Source organism: Chrysemys picta, chromosome 8 (assembly GCF_011386835.1).
Source record: "Chrysemys picta bellii isolate R12L10 chromosome 8, ASM1138683v2, whole genome shotgun sequence".
NCBI lineage: Eukaryota > Metazoa > Chordata > Testudines > Emydidae > Chrysemys > Chrysemys picta.
The window spans coordinates 90762613-90780096 of NC_088798.1; the positions used below are offsets into that span (position 1 = coordinate 90762613).

The following is a 17484-nucleotide window of genomic DNA, read 5'->3' on the forward strand; positions in this document are numbered from 1 at the left end:
CCCTGCCATTTCTGTTCTGCCCATTCTCTAATGACCCTACACCCCTCACCTGGAAGGGTTAACATGGCTGGGAAGGGGCAAATTAACAAGATAGGCTGCACCTGGGGGAGAATTAGACTGGCTAGGCAAGCCCTAATAGAAGATGGAGCCCAGCTGGACAGGAACAGGCTGAGCTGGTATAAAACTAGGAAATGGAGAGCAGGGGGCTGCAGTGTGGAGGCCTGTAATCACTTGTAAGCCTTAGAGAAAGGATGGTGGAAACTAGGGGGAAGATAGAAGCCCTGGGGTCCTGACCCTGAGGGAAGAGTTGAAAGAGCCTCATAGAGATGAAGCAGAAAGTGGCCTAGGGAAACAGTATCAAGCTTTAGGACAGTGCTGCTGGTTGTAGGGTTCCTGCACTGGAACCTGGAGTAGGGAGCAGGCCTGGGTTCCCCTACCAACCACTGGGGTAGTGGTGCAGTCCAGGCAGCAGCACAGAAGACTGCCTAGGACAGTTGTCCAGTGGGACTTTGGTACTCTGGGAGAGGAGGACTATCGTGATCTGGCTGGAAGACCAAGCCATGGAGAGAGAACACCTTGAGTTGCAGAAAGAGAGAGACAGTGGGTGTGTGAATGAGTGGCAGAAGGGGGCACTGGACCTGGAAGGAGTTAATTCCCAGAGCAGCCAGGAGGAGGCTCCCTAATGGTGAGTGGACCCTGTGGTACCCCCTCCATGCGTCTCAGTCCTAACTTGCATCCAGGCTAGAACATATGCTGTTGTCCAGCATGCTAGGACGGCCAAATGTCCAGGTCAGACCTGCAAAACATGACTTAGGCTCTGATTTTTGAAGGTATTTAGGTGTTGCCACACTCAGTGCAGCAGTGCCTAACTGATTTAGAAGCCTAAATGTCATTTTCAAAATGACTTAGGCAGTTAGAGCCTAAATCCCATCCACTGTCAATGGGATTTTGGCCCCTAAGTGCCTAAATATCTTTTAAAATGAGATTTAGGCTCCTAAAACAGTTAGGCATGTTGTCACTTACTGGAGAGATGCTTAAAGCAATGTTATCATCTCCAGTTGTTTTTTCATGTTTGAGTTTACTGATGGCTTTCCTATCTTCTTGTATTGCAATATCTCCTAAATCAATATCAAGCTCTGGTAGCAGGTCTTCATTACATATTTGTAGTAGTTTGCTTGGGCCTGGTCTATTTAAAAACAGCCTGGGAATGTTCAGCCCATCTTTTGCTTTGCTCTTCTGTACTAAGAGGAAATTTATGGACAAATGATAAACCACAATTAGATGACTTCATTTTTGCTGAGGAGATTGTCCTGCTTACTTCAACGCATTTCTTAATGGAAGAAAAGACCCAGCTTTTGGCAGACATAGCAAAACAAGTTGGTTTGTTCATCAACAAGGGGAAGACAAAATATGTGGCTACCAACATCCCAAAAGCTATCATCAGGGTAGACAGAGAAACACTAGAAGAAGTCAGTCATTTTACCTATCTAGGGAGTGAGATGTGGAATGTTGATGAGATCATGCTAAATGTCAAGTAATGAATATCAAAAGCAGCAAACAACTTTCCATGTGAAAAAGTAGCACTATTGGCACTGACACACACAGTTTTTAACACTGGCATCATGTCTGTCTTCCTTTATGGATCAGAGTCAGGACAAGCTCCGACAGACTCTGATGATCAGCACATTACAAAGTAAATGTCTGTGAAAGATCTTCAGAGCTCCTTGGAAAGAGTGTCTTCAACATGAAAAATTGTAAAGGGAGCAAACCAATCTAAAGCATTAAATGTGGTAAGATGACGAAGATGATGGACATATTTAGGACAAGCTTTAAGGATGCCACCAATATGACATCCACCTCAAGTGATAACGTGGACACCACCTAGAAAAAGAGGGTACCCTAGAGAAACATTCTACAAGACAATAGAGAAAGAAACCAAATGCATCAACATGACACTCAGGAGCCTGAGCAGACCAACACAAAACTGAAATAACAGCAGAAACTGGATGCCCTATGCACCTGAGGGTGTGGGAAGATAAAGGGAAAAAAATCAGATAGACATTGCAATGAATAGCACACCTAAATACCTTTTAAAAATTTGAGCCTTAGTGCTTGTCTATGTGGGGCAATTTACAGGTATAGTTATACTGGTATAACTCTCCTTTGTGAAAACCTGTATTCCACACCCAGGATTTTTAAGTGCAGGTCAAGTCAGCTCTCGCCCTCAGCGCTAACTGCTCTTATGCCCTTGCCACAGTTTCATGTTGAAAGTCACCTCTCTCCTTACTTTTTGGTGTCAAGGCAGAAGCTCTGTCATGCAGCACACCCTATCTGCTAGGAGAATTCTCGCATAGGTCCATCCATGACCTAGAGGCAACAGTTTATGGCTCAGCAGTGTTGCTGTTTGAATATTGATTTACTGTTAACCGAAATCAACAATTAAAAAAATCCAAATCCAGGCATACACGTTACACACAAGTATGAAATAGGTAGAGCGTTATTGGTTAAGCACTAGCAGTTAGGACTGGGGAATCTCTTTAGGCTTGTCAGGAATTGCAGACAATACATTGCAGAACCCAAAGCAGAATGTGGTGAGCAAAATCCTGGCGTTAAGGTCTCATTGCTGAATTTTCTTGCTTTTTCTGGATGCAAAATGGGCATTTACGAACAGGTCTTGTGTTTTAAAAAAACAACAAAATCTAAGGCCCCTGATTCTGCAACTGGATCAATTGACTTCATTGGGGCTTAGCGTGAATGCAGCGGGACTGCCCCTGCTGGTCCAGTTACAGGATTGCAGCTTAAATTAATTACCACTCTACATGTGTGTGCGCGTGTTTGATAATCAAGTCCAAATTATTGTTTGGTGCCAGTGTTATAGTAGCTTGCAGCTCAGCTGTTCCTATGCACTTTTTCTGCTTTATCCATTTCCATATATATATATATTCCTAATTTCATTGTGATGCCTTTTTATTTGGGGGCATCTGGCCATGACGGCATTTTCCTATTTGTGGTAACCTTTTATTTCAATGTGCTTAAAGTGATGGTGGTGCTAGTTAACACTGATTATACATTATCCAAGCACATGGCAGAGTACTTTATGCAAAGTAGATCAACATACATACACGCTTGCTTTCAGTGGGTTTAATGCCAATGAAAACACATTCTTGGAAGAGATAGGTAATTGCTAAAGGCTTTGTCTAATGTTACGGCAGGACTGATGGACAATTTGAACTGGTTTAATATTCATAATAATACGTGGTTTAGAGCTGAATAAAAGGCTATAATTGTATTGAGGGGTTCCACTGCCATAACAGACCACGAGAGCTCAGCTAGTCAGCAGAAAGTAGAGATTGGATTACAACTGGGCTTGTCGGTGCAGGACCATACATGGTTGTTTATCACTTCTAGAAATGATAATTTCAGGGTTTTTTTTTTAATGTAAACTACTACAGATCCGTCCCCAAAATGGGATGAGAACATTCCGATGTTGCTGCATTTGAGAACTCTCCAAAGATGAAATCCATTCCCCTGCCTCCCCTGAAATAATGAGATTTTTATGCAGGGAAAGAGGGTTTGAATGGAATTCAATTCTTCCCTCCAGCCATGAATAGGCTGTGGCTTGCAATCCAAGCACCTCTGCCCCACCCTATGAAGGGCTGTGGTCCACTGGACCTGTGTAGTCACAATTCACATAACCCTTCCTCCAAAGTGCTTATATAGAGTAAGTGCAGTTCCCTTCCCCTGCCACCAAACACTCCAGGTTGCACAGGTGGTGCAAAGACCTCTCTGCATTTTGCTCTGCCCAGGGTCCCAACATGCACAGCTTAAGTGGTATTGAAGGTCTTGGGTCAATCTTCTGCACAGGAATGCATCTTATAGCCATTTGGAACAAAGATCCAAAAAGACCAACTTCGTCCCATCATTCGGATTTGGTTAATAGCATTGAACAGTAACCTCTAATCCAACTGTTCTAGCCAAACCTGGGGAGTACCTTCCCCTGCTCTGTACAGACTGACTATCCTACTCCCTTAACTGCACTGTGCCTCTGTTTTCCCCATCTGTATAATGGGTTCCAGAAAACTTCCTCACCTCACAGGCCATCTAATTGGTTTAAAGCACTTTAGAGTTCTGGGAAGAGGGGAGTCCCTGTGCAGTGGGGTTTGGAAGATGGGGAAGAAGCAGGGCTGAAACTTGGCAAACAACCACTCTGCAGTTTCACCAAACATTACCATCCATGGAGTAAGAGCCAAACAAGGACAAGGGTTGCCTTATGGCAGCAGCATCTGTCACTGTGTGGCTCCATGCCTTGAAGCATGAGGAATCTTTCCCAACCCTTTGGACCACTCCCTGTGACAAGCTCAGCTTCTGAGCGTTGGTGCAGGAAGAGGATTTAACCCTGTGAATTTATAGCGCTTCTCTTCTTCAAAGTGCTTTACCAATGCAAGCAATCTGACCCTCCTTCCCTGCTATAAGTATTATTATCCCCTTTGTACAGATAGGAAAATAGAGGCATGGAGAGTAGCAAAAGCAAATTCAAAATAAAATCTGCTGCATAGTGCTAATGCTATAAAATGTACCATCAATTGTCTGATCTTGAAGTCAATGGGAATTTTACCTGCATATGGCCTGTAGGATCAGGCCCTACATTTGACCTAAATAAAAATGATAAAAGTGTATGTATCATAAAATACTTTGACAATGTTCTTTTATACAACTGATCATGGTTCCATATTCAGCGACCAACCATCAAGTGCCATATGTTATATTAATTAGCGCATATTGTATTATGCTTATGTAATACAGATTGTTTCAAAATACAGATGTTTGGGTTTTTTTAATCTTTAGATAGACTCATGAAACCATGACAGCATTTGATAGGACAGACAGGGATGGAGAAAAGCATAAGGATATCCTGTGTAAGTAGCTAATAGTCAGATGATCATAACTGACAGAATGAATAAAGAGAGTAATTGACATGATAGATATTAGCTTTAATATTGTGGGATGAGCTTTCAGTACATATTCTTTCAGGGTTCATGTTTCCTGATAATCCACAAGAACAAACTGGATGCTGGGTAAGTGGCTCAGACAGAGCTGACCGCAGGGGTGGAATGTGTGGTATGAGAACATCAACGCCCGTAGGCTTATCCTGTCTCCCAGGCCTCTTTTCCTTCTTTCTCCCTTTTCCTTTCAGAGCTCGTGTGTCTAGCCAGGTCCTATTTGGACAGCTAGTGCTTAGCTCGTTTTGCTGAGTCAGATCTCCTTGGTGCCACCTCTGCCTTCATACTTTTTTTCTCCCCAGCAGTTTTGCTGATAGCTCTGGGGTGTTCCTGGAAGTGTTAACTCAGGCTGACCAATGAGACTAAAAGCGGCATTCCCAGCAGGCAGGGGTCAATCCAGATAAACTTCCCAGCCTCTTATGATACTATACAGGATACTATATACAAAATGGCAAGCAACCTGCCCCTTGACTGAAGAGCTAGAAATATTGAGCCAGATCTTGCTCCAGTGGCACAAAGCAACCAGAAACCCAGCTCAACCACCTGAATAAAGGGGGCTCACCAGGTGGTGTATGGCCAGTAGGATGTCTCTGTGTTAGTCCTCTTGCAGCCCTGGGCTCTGGGAGCATGCTGGAAGCTGGGCCCAGCACCTTTGCACCCTGGCTATCCCCAGTTGCCAAACCCCATTTTTGAGGGTTGTTGCAACTGGGCATAGCTTAGAACAGACTTGAAACTGGTGTAAGATGTACTAGGGATCAACCTGGCCTCTGGGTGGCCTCAGGATCAGATTGCTGAAAGGTTTTATAATAATAGTACTTTGCCCTTTGCTAGCATCTTTCATCAAAGGATCTCCGAGTGCTTCAGAAGCCTTCAACCAAACTCAGCCCTGGTGTAAGCTGGTTCAAGCTCTACTTACGTGAATGGGAGTTGCACCCATTAATGTCACAGGTCAACCTGCAAACCACCCCTGTAAGGTAGGTTAGTGATCACTTCACCTATCATTAAAAGGCAGCCACCTTCTCGGGGGGGGAAGAAGCTGCCGAACAGCAAAAAGCAACATTCCATAACAGTTTAGCACAGGAAAAGAAGAATAACGTAGCCACTTGGAACTGTACACTCTCTCCAAATGACACTGAAGTTAGGTAGGCAAAACGTAACTATCCAAGTTTGAATTTTCCCAGAGTACTCGGTTAATATCTATGGGTTTACCAAAAGTGCCATGGGATCTTTACTGACCACCAGTGGTCAAGACTTTGATTTTATATCTCTTTCAGGATCTGACCACTCTAGCAGCATGGCATATCCCAACACTGGGCTGTGAGCAGCCCTTTCTGCAGCAACCAGGTGTACTTCCTTGGAGGCCTCCCATCCAAATATGGACTCAACCCATTCCTGTTTCGCCCATAAGGCTGGTTGGGATCAGTGCATCTGGTGCGCATCTGCAGGAGTTACTGCAGCGTTGGTGCTGCAGTAGTGGTCATGGAGTGGGTCCATGGCCGGTGGGTGAGGGTTTCCCAGGGAGAACTGCAGATGCTCTGGCTGCATGCTGATTTCCTGGACTTGGCCCTCTCTGAGAAGCATGTTCTCTTATTGTATTTTCAGTAGCTGTTTATTCCCCTTCCCCTTTTGTAAACCAGAATCTCCTATAAACTTTAACTTACAACCATATTGATTATTTTATTTGGATGTTTAAAAAAACCCGATTTCTTCTTTATTAAAGGAGACTGTCATTTCCTATGGGAATATTCATGAGCTTTGCTTTTTCAGTACAAGGTTATTATGCCTGATAGCAGCTGGAACTTGCAGTCTCATTACTAGTCAGTGCTGGTGTTGGTATGAGCTGGCCTCAGCAGGTCCTTAGGCTATGTCTACATTACAGACCTTCCAGAGGCACAGCTGTACTAATGCAGCTGCTCCACTGTAAGGTCTCTTGTGTAGCTGCTCTGTGCTGATGGGAGACCTCTCTCCCGTTGGCATAATTAAACCCTCCAGAGTGAGCAGCAGTAGCTATGTCTGCGGGAGAGCATCTCCTGCCTACATAGTGCTGTCCACACAGGCGCTTTTGTCAGTGAAACTTCTGTCGGTTGGGTGGGTGAAAAACCAACCCTTGACTGACCTAAGTTTCACTGACAAAAGCACTGGTGTGGACAGCGCTATGTCAGCAGGAGATGTTCTCCTGCCAACATAGCTACTGCTGCTCCTTGGGGGTGGTCTAATTATGCTGATGAGAGAGCTCTCTCCTGTTGGCATAGAGTGGCTACAAGGGATACCTTACAGCAGTGCAGTTGCAGTGGTACAGCTGTCCCACTGAAAGATGTGTAGTGTAGACATAGCTTAGACTCTGAAATCCCCTTGTCTGCACGGCTAATCACTATAATTCCTCACCTATTCTGTGGTCCTTGCCCTCCCTCCTTCCCCAGGCCACTTTCACACCTTTCCAGGTGGTTAGATGAAAACTCTGGCTGACAGAGATTCGGGCTTTCCTAGGGCAGGATCCAAGCATCTCTTTCTCAGGCTCAAATTCAAATAGACTGTATTGGCAGAGCAAGTTACACAAATCAGAAAGTTGAGGTCTCTGCAATACAGCAAGCATTTGCCCAGGGGGGAGCTTCAGAGAGAAGCTCATTCCTCCTCACTGAGCCCACCCCTTGGGACACTCCCCTCGGATCCAGCCAATGCAGAATAAGAGGACGTGCCACTGCCCAGCACTGTACACAATGGCACTTTCTTTCAGCAGAGCCTCTCGCTGAAAGTGGGGAGTGAAGTGGCCAGCCAGAGCTCAGCTGCAAAGAGGATCACTCTGCAATGCAGCTGCTGAAGGAGAACAGCAGGGCGAGGGAAACACAAATCCATGTGCCTGCTGCTCCAACTGCACCAATCCTAACCTTACAGGACTTTCTGCAGAGGGACTGGAAAAGGAACCAGCCTGGGAAGGCTAAGGGCTGCCTTCCCCTCTCTATGAGCAGAGAGCTCTGCACAAGGCACTGATCCCTTCCCATCCCCCTTTGCCGAGAGTCTCCTCACACCTTGGGCAGAGTCTGTAGCAGAGGTGCAAATATACACTAAAATACAAGTGTGTGTGTGTGGGAGGGTGGGCTTTGGGGTCAATTGAAGGCTTTCTATTGATTCATTGGGCTTAGCATCAAGCCCAATATCTGTTTGTTTTCCTTCTTCCTGCTTAGCCCCAGGTTAACACTTTCCGCTGTAACAGGAACATGTTGAACGCTTTGTTCTGCTATGTAAGCCCTGACTTTATATTTTCCCATAACTGTCTGGGGGGAAAACTAGCTTTCATTTGGGATCCTATCTTAGTGTCTGTGTGTGTATTTTCAGGTTTATGTCCAGTTATTCTTTAGCATCCCAAATCTGCAGCAGGAATCTGCAATACACCTCTACCTCGATATACACCTCCTGTCCTCGGGAGCCAAAAAATCTTACTTCGTTATAGGTGAAACCGCGTTATATCGAACTTGGTTTGAACCACTGGAGTGCGCAGCCCTACCCCCACCCCCGGAGCGCTGCTTTACCGCGTTATATCCGAATTGGTGTTATATCGGGTCGCATTATATCGGGGTAGAGGTGTATAAGTAACCTCTCTCTCTTTCATTATCTTTCTGCTTTCCATTTTTATTTTAAACTGAAAGCTCAGACACTTGTGCATATAGAACTTTGTTTATTTTTTAATTTTGAACTGGGTTTGTCATTCCCATCAGATTTTTTGTGATGGGTTTGTTTCCCATATAATGGAGGATGGGACATTATGCTGTTATTGCTGATATTCCCCAAGAAGATCAGCCCAGAACCAACTCTTGCTCTGCAAATGAAATGAGCCATGCTAAATGTTCACTCTGAATAGACACTCCTGGATTAGATATGTTGGGCCATTTGCTGACATTATTATACACTATTTATACCATGAATAGAGCTGGTCTGTGGCTTGTTACCATAGGGTTGCTTGTGAGTGCTGAGCTACTGACAGTGGGTTTTTTCGTTTTGAAAGCACTGAAGCATTTGTTTAAAGGGGAAAAACACATTTAAAAAGTACATGGATTTTTGTGAATAGAAGACAAAAATGCATCAGATTTGAGGTCTACTAACCTTGACAATGTCCTTTTAAGTTATCTATGCAAGGAAAAAAGGATGGTTAAGGAAGAAAGGACGCAGTCTATATTTAGTGGACCTATTCCAAAGCCTTGAACAGATAAACATTGACTTCATAAGGAAGATTGTTCCTCTAATTGACTGATAAGCTACATGATTAACAGTAAATGTAGCTGAATCCCTGCAGCCCAATCCATCTCTCATTGAAGTCAGTTGGAGTCTTTCCACTGGCTTCAGAGGAAGTTGGATCAAATCCTAAATTTGTCTAACGTGTAGGACACAGCACACTTATGTAAAAAGTCTTGGACACCGTTGACTGTTGTGGAGTTGATGATCTATTCCATGTTAACAGTGTTTAAATTGTTATATAGGCCAGGCTAAAAGGAATCTTCAGATCTCTGAGATGGATGAATTCCATATATATGCTGCTGTTTAAGAGGGAGCTACCATGTGTCTCTTGAAGTGCAATTTCATATAACAAAAAATAGATTTTCCCAAGAAGTTGATTTAGAAGCTACAGGCTGATTCCCCAAATCAATAATGTGCCATTCTGCTGAACTGAATTGGGAGCATTTTCACCTCTGATCAGATGTGCAAGTTGAAAACTCACATCAGACTTTAGGTTAATGTCTTTTTGGTTGAAATTTTAAACTCAGCTTTCTGGTGGCTAAGCAGGTGGATAGTAAAAAAAATCCTATAGCATTGTTCAGAAAATATTGGGAAATACCTCACCTGTCCTGTCTGACATTCCCATTCTCAAAAACAAATGGATTCTAATGCTCGAGGCTGTGTATAAGGTACAGCTGGGGGTCTGATTGAACCATCTGACTTGACAGTACACTGTACAACCAGTATTTAAAGACTCTGTAAACCACTTTCAAACTTTAATAGCTTATTCTAATTACTCCTTGAGTAGCCTGTTCTTATTGGACAGGTCTGGACTGCCCATTCGAATTCATTATTTTAACAAACTCAATCCCCGCATATTCAAAATGAATAATATTTCATCACTCAGCTGCATACTCTAAATTTTCACACACATTCAGCCTTGTTGATCAGGCCTGAGACCTGTGTCCCTTATCGTTTCAGTGAAAGACAATGAGTGCCTTACCTAAGGAACCTTATAATGATCGCTAATTTATCAAGCAAGAGATGTAAAGATACAGCTTGCTATGGGCTGAATAGCTAAAGTCCCTTATAATCAAAGAGCCTCCGGGTTTCAGCCCTGAGGGCCTTACTCAGGTTTTACTCTGTCCTTACTCAGACAAAACTTCAACTGATTTTAATTGAAGTTCTGCCTGAGGAAGGATGAGGTAAGAGCTCAGGAGCTGGTTCAGTCTGTACTCCAGCTGTACTTTAACCCATGACCTATACCTTGACTTTACCTTGTTGTTTTATCTTGTATATCTGACACCCTCCCTTTCACTGCTTACATAAGAAAATAGCTTGTGCTGTCAACAGATTTGTTTAACCTTTAATAAAAAAATTAGTAACTAAAATCAAGGGACCAACTCTTGAAGCCCTTACCTGGGCAAAATTCCCATTGAAGTCAATAGGAACTTTGCCTGAGTGATGGCTGTGGAAATTCCGAGTAAGGATCTCAGAATTTTGCCCAATCTGTTCTACTGAAAAACAGCAAAGAAGAGCACAGGCAATAAGGAAAGAGACATGAATACATTAATTGTACCTCACTGTAATTTGTATTTAATGGCTTTACTGGAGGATCTGTTTGACCAGACCAGGTTTTTTTAATTCTCATTTTCATAGGCTATCTAATGTGCAGAAATGTCAATTCTGAGCATATGTTCATGTCTCTGGAGTCTTGTTCAGACATTAGAGAAACATTTTCTAATTCAAAAGATAAACACTTCTGTTGCAGTTGAGGGACGGAAATTGTTTTCATTGCAGCAGGTGTTGCCTATTAGTTCTACTAGAATTAAACACACTAAGCTGGGCTTTAAATGAGGTGCATAGTCAAGCCCTTACATCATTGTGAGATGTACCGTACTTGAACCTTTTGCTTGTTGAGACTGTATTTCCTCCACGAAGCATCCTGTTTTGCAATCCTCTGAATTCCCCATGTGCTATACAGTATTAGGGATTTCATCACCTCCTGGGCACACAGGCTATACTTTCTGCAGAAGACTGAAAATGGGGTTGGAGGGTAGGGGGAGAGATATCAAGCCAATGGTTTCCTCGTTTTCTGGTGGAAATCTATGAAAGTTGGCTTTATTTTTTCGCCTTTGCTTGGCACGGTTCCCATTCTGGACTGTGGACTTGCAGTGTTTCTGAGTTTGGTGACTGCATCCTTTTTAGGAGGAGATCATAGTTCATTTTTGTTCAGTTGCTTCAGGTCACATCTTGTTCTTAAGTGCTCTTGGCTGTTTTATTTCTTCCTTCACTCTCCTGTCATCTGTGTATGTCGTGCATGTCATGGACAAAATGTCTGGAATATTTCGTCACTGTTTTGTAGATTAAAATCCTTAAGGACTTTAATCAAAGTCAGTGGATTTACTTGGGAATTACACTGACATAACTGAGGGTAGGATATGGTTCCTGGTATTTCTACTTAATTGTATGTCTTCCGTCTTACCTTTCCCTGTTCATTCTGGGCCAGATTTCAGACTCCGCAGATTTCACTGGGGTTACTTGGATTAACATTAGGGTGACCGTATTTCTCAAAGGGAAAACAGGATACTGCATGCTACCGCTCACCCCCCCCCCCCAAGGGGCTCGCCCGAGCCACTCGTCTGCCTCCCCCTCCCCCATGCAGGGCTGGCTCAAGCCCCCCTCCCCATGCAGGCGGCAGGCAGGGCTCCGGCGAGTAGTGAGACACATACTAGATAGGGTGACCATATTTCCCAAAGGCTGGGTTTGGCGTCACTGCTTGCTCAAGCCCTGCCTGCCCCCGCCAGACTCCTGCCTCCCCCCCACATGGGGCTGGCATCACTGCTCACCCCTGCTGCACGTTCCTCCACATGCCACTTTTTTGGCAAAAGTGGGCATTTGTCCCATTTGCGTTGGCAAGAGCAAACGGGACAAATGCCCACTTTTGCCAAAAAAGTTGGGGCAGCCTGGACAGGGCTTAAAAAAGGGACTGTCCCGGCCAAAACGGGCCATATGGTCACCCTAATTAATGTGGATGTGACCGAGACCAAAATCTGGCCTTCTCTGTTCAAGAAACATTCCTTTGAAGCACTGCCTGCCTGTTATTTTGTATAAAGCTTACTTAGAACGTGCTTTGAATCTAGCTACAACCCTGCTTCCTTTTTCACAGCTCGTACTACAATCACAGTAGAATTTATTTAGCGTTAACTTCCTGTTCTTCAGTTTCAGTGACATCAAGCTACTGAATACATTGAAGAAAAATGGGCTCCCTCCAACTTTTGCTGAAATAAAAAAAAGATGCCATTTTGTTGCATGATTAATTGGACTACTCACTGGCTGGTAATCTATGAAATTCTGGTTAAAATCTACCTTATCTGATCAGTGTGAGCTAAGCGGGAGCCTGACAAGATTGCGGCAAAAGATTGCCAGAGAAATGAATCTGGGCCATAACTATATCTGTTCAGAGCCTAGCATCCCTTATTGGTGCATGTGTGAGAGGGGGTGGAAAGAAAGGAAGGGTGTTTGTTAGGACACATGGTCTACTCTAAGCGAATATTTTTCCAGCTTCAAAGTATCTTTCTGCATCAGAAAGAGGCAGTTTTTCCTCATCCCACTAGAGGGTGGGTGCAGTTTGCACAAGGCTACATTGTGGCTGGTAACTAGCTTGGCAAAGAACACAACAGGAGTGTGAATGCTAATTAATCACCAACAAGAACGGTGCAGTTGCCAGAAAAGGCAGTTAGTCCTTAAAATGTTTTAGCTTTGGGATGGACACTTTTTTTTCTCAGCAATCCAAACGCCTTAATCTGAAAATGGCTTTTAAAAATAAATAAGTACAAAATTGGAATAAGCTAAATATTTCCATATTCCAGCGATTTAAAATAAAGAAAAAAAAAGGGGGGGGGGTAAATCCTTACTAATTAACTGATTGAAAGTCCTGGGGTTGCCATGTTCCATCAGGCTCAGAGCTGTAGAATTTATGTTGTGCTTGTTCGATAGAGATGGCAGAAATTGGACAAATTGTGGATTTGATTGTATTTTCTTTTGATCGAGTGATATGTTGCAAAATCAGTCTGCAAAAAACAAAACAAAACAAATGAACAAACAAGCAAAAAAACAAAACAAAAAAACTCAACAACCCTTGCCTGTGAATTCCACTCTGGATAATGGAAAGTGACACATCCATAAAACAAATATCTACAGTTTAGAGAGAACCTGATTAATTGCTGTAGTATCAGTAGTTTTTGGGGCCAACTTTCCACACGCCTTCTTCAGGAACAGCAAGCCAAGGGTTATCATTCTACTCTTATTATTTTCCCTGATTTATTGGTTTGTGTTGTTAACTTTAGTGGGACATAATGATTATTTTCAAGGAATTAATAGAATCTTGGTTTAAAGCGAAGTTGCCTGATTAAATTCCTTAACTCCCTAATGTTTGTCCAAGAAACCATGGAACAAAGATGGAAGAGAAAAGAAAAAAAATGATTAAAGGTTTTGGGGTGGGAGGTTCTCTAGGAAGAAATTAAAAGGATCAGGATTATTGTGGAGACGAGTAAGACAAGGAAAAAGGGACAGGAATAATGTGAAATAATGATTAGCTCAGGGAAAGGATCTTATGTTAATTTTTCCATAATAAAAGATACCAGATGAAATTAAAAAGCAACATGTTTAAGAAGATAAATAAAGGGAGCTACCATTTAATTCCATGTTAAATTCATTCGTGGGACCCAGTGCTGCAGTAAGGATCCAAAGATGTTATGACTTATTTTAATAAAAATATTGTCGGCAGTTAGATTAGTCAGGATAAAAAGGAAATGACACAGGATATCAATCCTTCAGGCTTCAGGGCATGAGCAGATCACCTGCTGGTGTCAAGAAGACATTTCTCCAGAATAATTTTATTTAAAATTGTACAACATTATAGTAATTGTGGTATAGTTTTGCACAACTGTCCAGGTGCAGGATATAATATTGCACAGTTGACCCAGGTGCATTATGGGTTTGTTTGTTTTTAGCCTTCCTTTTAAGCATCATGGATTGGCCACTTCTTGAGACAGAATGTAAGAGTAAGTGGATCATTGGGTCTGTTCCAGCATGGTAGTTCCTGTGTTTCATTCCGTATAGAGAGTAAACAAAAACACTGCCAATAGAGGGTCCTTGCCAGTTTATGAGCAATGGGAATGCTTTGCTGCTTTATCTTGCCATGATTAGTGAACTGTGACATGACATTGGCCTACAGCTCTGTGGGATCTTATATGTGGGGCTAAATCCACACCTGGTGCAACCCTGTTGAAGTCAGTGGAGCTGCACCAGGCATGAATTTGGCCTGCTGTCCTTAATGAGCATCTGTGGCACCTTTTGTCATGATTAAAACACCTGGAGAGCTGTCAAAAGCTTTCTCCCCAACAATGGGTTGTGCTCTTTCTCAAAGAAGAGTGCCCTGTGGCATTGCCAACTACTTTTCTCAGTCACAAACTCCATAAGATCTAGTATCTTTGTCTTCCCTTTTTAAAAATAAAATGTGATGTGCAGAGCAGACAATTGAAGCGGCAAACATGATTCAGTGTTTGGCACATTATTGTCAATATCTAGGCTAATACACAAAGTAAATGGGTATGGGATAGCTGGCATTATGGATAAAGAACTAATTGGGTGATGGAAAGCGCATTGCAATGGTGCAAGATAGCAGGAGAAGAAGTGGCATACCATAGATACTTTTTTTTTATGAGCACTGTTTAATTCCACTCTGCACTTAAATGTCGTAGAAAAAGAAATTACTGCTAATATGGCACCCGGATTTGCAGGTGACACTAACCTAACTGGATGAGAAAATGATGTAGAGCAAAGGACTCAAAATTTGAAAGATCTACCTAGGCATGAACAAGAGTAGATAAATGGCTCATAACTGCACATCTAAGGGAATTTATGGGTGGGTCCAACCCCACTGAAGTCTGTTGAGTTGAAGCTGCTGATACTAGGGCTGAATTCAGCCCTATGTGTTTGACAGGCTAAGGATATGTCTACACTTAAGATGCTACAGCGATTAAGCTGCAGCAGTGCTGCTGTAGTGCTTCAGTGTAGACCCTACCTACACCAGTGGGAGGGATTCTCCTATCGGCCTAGGTAATCCACCCCCCTGAGAAGTGATAGCTAGGTCAACAGAAGGATTCTTCCGTCAACTAGCTCTGTCTGCATCAGGGTTTCTGTCTCTCAGGGTTGTGGGTTTTTCATATCCCTGAGAGATGAAGCTATACTGAAGTAGATTCCTAAGGTAGACCATCCCTTAGCTTGAAGTATGCCACAGAGGTGGACCTAGGAGTGTAGCTGGAACCATGAAACTGTTGTCCTAATGACTTATGACCATGGTTCCAAAGGCTAAAAAAAGAATACTAGAAGAGGTCAGAAAGGGTACGCTGGTAGAACACATGCCAAAATACATTATCCTAAACACTCTTCTATTCTCATTTACACTATGTGTACACTATTGTGCTCAATTTCAGGTATTATACAACAGAAAGGACAGCAAGGGGAAAGGGAAGGTCTAGATGTGATGTAACAGGGTGGCTTGTGTCTTTAAGGGACAAAGAGGCCTTGAGCTAGTCAGCCATGTTCAGTTAGCCCTGCTGGCACTGTGATTTTCCCCCAAGCCTTCTCTGTTCATCCTTGTCAGCTGCTTGCAACTGGGGCTCAGGGCCATCCTGCCTGGAAGGACTCCCATTCCAGCTGCTCCCTTGACCCAAACAGCCAGAAGGCACTCACCCAGGCTAGGGCCCAACCACTGATTGGCCTGCCACCCTGTCCGGGGCAGGCAATCCAGTAGTACCAGGAAGGATGTGGGTCAGGGTGTGGTGTCACAGAGGGAAGGCCCTATCTACATTCTGTGGTGACAGCCAAGCCCTGCAGGCCAGGAGCTTCTATGTGTGGGGTGAGTGCGGGGCAAACTTGCTCTCCAGTACACCACACCTCAGGTGGCACCTCCTCACAGTGTCACACCCTTTGGTGGAAGAGCCTTCTCCCCTCCCATCCTCTGCCATCCTGGGGGCAGGACCCAACCAGACCCCCCTCTACCTCTGTGTCTCCCACCTCCAGGAGCAGGACCCTCCCTATGCTTTCAATAGCACTCTGCACCTCCAGAAACAGGGTACAATATTTGCTGGAAACCTTTTAGTATTGTATGCAACAGGGAGAAATGAAAACACATATCAAAGATGTACTCTTTTGGGGAACTTTATTGTACACTTGCTGGTAAATGGATTCTGAAAGCCAATAGGCCTTTCCCATCCCATGTTTTAATTGATGACTCGACATCCATGGATGGATGCTGAAAAGACAGACCGATATTTTAGTTTGGATGGAGGGAGAGAGGTTCTGAATGGAGAGAGCCAATGTCATAAAGCTGATAGTTAAAGTCGTGTTTGTAGATGAGATCACCCAGTGATCTGGTGTAGAGGGAGGAGAGGAGAAGGTGGAGGGACTCCCACCAAAAGAGGGCATGTGGAGGAGAAGGACCCACCAAAAGAGACTGAAGCAGCATCTGAAAGGAAGGAGGAGAATCAGGAGATGATGGAGTTATGAAAACCCAGGGAAGACAATATTTCAAGGAGACAAGTATCAGAGGGGTAGCCGTGTTAGTCTGAATCTGTAAAAAGCAACAGAGGGTCCTGTGGCACCTTTAAGACTAACAGAAGTATTGGGAGCATAAGCTTTTGTGGGTAAGAACCTCACTTCTTCAGATGCAAGTAATGGAAATCTCCAGAGGCAGATATAAATCAGTATGGAGATAATGAGGTTAGTTCAATCAGGGAGGGTGAGGTGCTCTCCCAATGGCTATCCAACTACAGAAGCAGTTTCTCCTCCCTTGGTGTTCACACCTCAACTGCTAGCAGAGCGCCTCACCCTCCCTGATTGAACTAACCTCATTATCTCCATACTGATTTATATCTGCCTCTGGAGATTTCCATTACTTGCATCTGAAGAAGTGAGGTTCTTACCCACAAAAGCTTATGCTCCCAATACTTCTGTTAGTCTTAAAGGTGCCACAGGACCCTCTGTTGCATTTCAAGGAGAGTGTGGTTGACAGTGTCAAAGGCATCCTATAGGCTGACAAAGATGAGGTTGGAGGCTGAAGATGGAGAGCTTCAAGATGTTCAGTCTGACTAACTGAAAGTCTCTCCTACTCTTTTTATTTGTGAGGTTATTTTTTATTCTCCCTATTATACTCACTTAAGGCCAGATTCTGCCACCCTTCAACAGAGTAGTACCTTCCTCTAGAAGT

At 43.6% G+C, this 17484-nt stretch overlaps 1 long non-coding RNA gene across 2 annotated transcripts in view; it reads left to right on the forward strand.

The window, feature by feature from the left end:
• The first annotated feature begins 203 nt into the window (after positions 1–203).
• LOC135973175 (uncharacterized) overlaps positions 204–17484 on the forward strand; it is a 114425-nt gene continuing 97144 nt past the window's right edge. For both annotated transcript variants that reach the window (XR_010589879.1, XR_010589880.1), the window contains exon 1: positions 204–685. This is a non-coding gene — a long non-coding RNA (uncharacterized LOC135973175). The remainder of the gene's footprint in view (positions 686–17484) is intronic.